This window comes from Cyphomyrmex costatus, unplaced genomic scaffold (genome assembly GCF_001594065.2).
Source record: "Cyphomyrmex costatus isolate MS0001 unplaced genomic scaffold, Ccosl1.0 scaffold148, whole genome shotgun sequence".
Lineage (NCBI taxonomy): Eukaryota > Metazoa > Arthropoda > Insecta > Hymenoptera > Formicidae > Cyphomyrmex > Cyphomyrmex costatus.
In genome coordinates this window covers 518,391-522,523 of record NW_017275477.1, presented here as the reverse complement: position 1 = coordinate 522,523, position 4,133 = coordinate 518,391, and positions in this window count along the sequence as shown.

Here is a 4,133-nt window from a genome sequence, read left to right as displayed (position 1 = left end):
CCTGTATATTCGTTTTATTTTATATATATAATATATATATACACATATATCACAAAATCCCATGAAACATTTACAATTGATTCATATAACGTTTACTAATAAACATCTGAATGAATACATCTAATGGAAGTTTTATGTATTATTTATAAGATGCAGAACTCTAGATGTCTACTGGATGTCCACTGGAAATTTCATGGACATCTAATAGAAGTTATAAATCTCCATAATAAATGTTTAATGGCGTCTAATAGAGGTTTTTGTTCTGTATGGTAAGCTCATTCGTGAATCGTCGTCATTGGATATCATTTTTAAGTAGGACTTACACACAGATGATTTACGTGTCATTGACACTACATGAATATCTTACTCACACATGCCACACATATACATAAATTTTCGTATAAATATAACGTTTTAATTATAGATATTTAACATAAGTCTAATTTTGAAAACCTGTGTCACGGTGTTAAAATTTAGTCCGAGTTTTTAGATGAGTGCGTAGTCAATCAACATGTAATTTTTACGAAAAAAACGGCAAGTTGATTGGCTACACATTTCTCGGTCTGAGAATTCAGACAGAGTTCTAACACCATAGACACAGGGCTTAAAAACTTCACATCGTTATTTCTTTGTGGGAACTACTGTAATCTGTAGATTATATTATATTATTTCGTAAGTATATAATAAATTGCACAACATTTTATACGAATTATGTAATTTAGTCAGTAACGTAGACAATTTTAAGATCCCCTTAGACAGTCTTGAAATAAAAATCGATTATGAATTAGTTCTGTAAACTCAGTATTTTTTATGCATAATATGTCGAGTGCTGCACCGTCATTTTATCCATATTAATTATTAAGCGGAGTCTACAATAGAAGTCGTAGATGGTCGTGAAGTCTTAAGTCGTAGGAAATTGACTAATCGCAGTTGACTATGAGAAGAATAATCGATTATGATTGGTCAATTTCCTACTACTTAAGACTGATCATTCACTATTGTATAGATCCCGTATTACGAGCTATATACATAAAACTTTTGTATTAAAAACATCTATGTGTCAGGTGACAGCTCTACGAATTAAAAAATAAATATTTAACTTTTTTTCCGATTTTAATATAAAGTCTATGGCAGCACTTTCCAATTTTGTATCTACTTTAATTCCGTAAAGGATTTTTGATTTCGTTCAATATAAATTCGGAGATTTTTATCGATCACATTGACACATGCAATATGTCAACAATTTGATCACTTCATCCCCTTAACTCTAAATACACACGATGATTATCCTTTACTACACATGATGGCTCGTTTGTCATCCCATAATTGAATTAATAAAAGATACCACGATAAACTCAATTCGTTCCATCTTTCGTACAACTTTATCTTCGCGCCAAAATAGCGAGACAAATTACTCTGTCAACCTCTGAGAGAAAATTCAGAGGTTGAAATAATAGTCTAAAGTTCTTGAACTTAAATGACTTTACTTGATATTTTCGAACGCAACTGTTATGTCAGTACTTTACGGTTCGGGTTAATTTTCGAATGGTGGTTGGAAAAATTTTTCTACTCGGAATAGAATTTCCAAACGCACCTCATGAAAATTCTAACGAAACCTTGCTCATAAAAATTCGAAGACTCTTTCTGAAAAACAAAGACCGAGGTTATATGCTAGGCTAGATGTACATTTGTTCTCTTTTATCTTATTTTGCAAAAATCATTAAAATGTTAAATTAATAAATTGTAAAGACGTGTTAATGTCAGCAGTAAAACAAATGATGACTTCGTTTATAAAAAGTTATAATTTATGAATAGTATACATACAAGTATATATATACATGTATAACATGTAACATACAAATATAATAACACAAAATGGATGTATGTATCATATATAAATGTATGTTTCTTTTTTGAAGTATTATTGAAATAATTAAATATTAATAATTCATCAGAAATAAAATAATTTATAACAATACTATCTTGTGTTAAAAAAAGAGGTTTTATTTCAAAGACCAGATTATTTTAATTTAAAAGAAAAAAATTAATTAACATAAAATAAAAGAATCAAAAAGAGAGGGATGGATAAAAGATAACACGTACTGTCTTATTCCCGTTTCGTAATCCGTTATTACATAATACACATGCTGACGCACATATACATATGAACATGAATTAGAGCACGAAGGCGTTTAATTAGTGACCCGCGAAGGGATGTTAATTAACGCGATCTAATCTTAGTATCGATCGCACGGAAAAAATCGTCGCTTCTAGCGTTTTTGTTTTTCGTGCCTTGATAATGATAAGAATATATCGATGCAAGCGAGTCTCTGATATGCAGAAACTTGTCGTTCAATCTGGTCGATTAATATACGTCAGCGTGCGTTGGTTTATAGATCAACGTACGCGTAACTACGCTGTACGATATTAAGATAAAAAATGTGCGTAGATAAACAATCAAAACATGACGCAACAAATATGATTTGTCCATTTGTGAGAACGGGAGAATTGTTTATCGAGTTCGACCACGATACATCTCGCGCATGGAAAAGTCCACCGGTTGTTCCTGTTGTTTTTGTAAAAAAAAAAAATCCTCCAGAGATTAAAAGCGATCTGGCTAAAGCGATGACACCGGAAGAGGATAAACGTTTCAAAAATTTGTGAAGTTCCGGAGAATTTAAGGAAAAAAGCGAGGATAAAACATTTTTAAACTATGATGGAATGATAACGCAATCAACGTTAAAACATAAATAAGGAAATGACATATTCTAAAATAATAAAAACAGTAAAAAAGCAAATGGAAAGATATAATAAAATGATTATTTACTGATGTAGTTTAACGTTAAACATCGATACTTCATCATAAATCTTGATTAAAACTTTAGGAATATATCGGCAATCATACACAGTTCTTTTGCAAACTTATTGTTTTGTTACTGTGTTATTCAATAGTTCAAAAAATTTTGTGTGCCTCTTTTTTGTTTAGATACTTTAAACAAAAACAATAATGGAAATCATCTCTTAAAATCTCGACATGATAGTATAAATGACAGAGAAATATTCTGCATTGATTATCGCCAATTGCGCAATATGGTGTAAACGATGATACTTTTCTGTCGGCTGTAATAGAATGTTCTCAAAAATAAATATCGACCGTTCTCTGATTGCCACCACGTAGTGTCAATATATAGTCGCGCAACGCATGATACATTAAATATGAATAATGATGAAATTTTAATTGTAATACATTTAATGAAAATTGATGAATAGCAATTAAATGTACATATATGATGGTCTAATATTCGGTACTAATTGTAGCTAATTTAAATTCGACTATTATTTCAAACAATTGACAATGCAAACTCTGTCTGATAAGCTACGAGAAAGCCATTCAGATAACTAAACGTGTCTCAGTAAAATCGCGCAAATCTGCGACTGCTTGGGTGCTGGTAACTTGCACTATATTTGTCTTCAACAAATATACCCATATTGTAGCAACACGAGGCAACAACGTATTACATGTAGTGTCAGCAGTTTAACAACAAATTAGTAGCATTAAAATTACCTCGCATTGTCAACATATAACAGAGTATTACGTGATCCTATAAATTATGGCACGAATTTGGATAATGATGATTTTAAAATTATTGACATGTTGCTGATAAATTGTTACCTACCCAAATATGTGTCGTATTGTGAAGGCATCAATCTGCCAATAAATGCAGACTCAATTACTGCAATTCTGCAAGTAACAACACATACTTATTTGCACAGCAATATGCCAGCAACAAGCCAAACACGTTGCTGTCTGGATAATTGCCCGAGCGGGAAAATCCATGCATCCGTCGCGAATAAAAGTAAGGACACCTTTCAGATGCACTCTCGGCGCGGCGTGAATAGCATCGGGAGAATCGCAAGCGCCGGAAAACTTTTTCCGTCGCGCGTGACAGGACCGCAGCGTGCTAGGAATGGCGAGAAAACGAAAAAAAAAGAAAGGAAAGGTGCGTTGCTTGAGAGGGGCGAAGAGGAACGGAAAAAAAAGAGGGCCGAAATGCGTCGGAAACAGAAAGGAAATATGGAAAAAGTATGGAAATCGGAGAGAGAGAGAGAGAGAGAGAGAGAGAGAGAGAGAG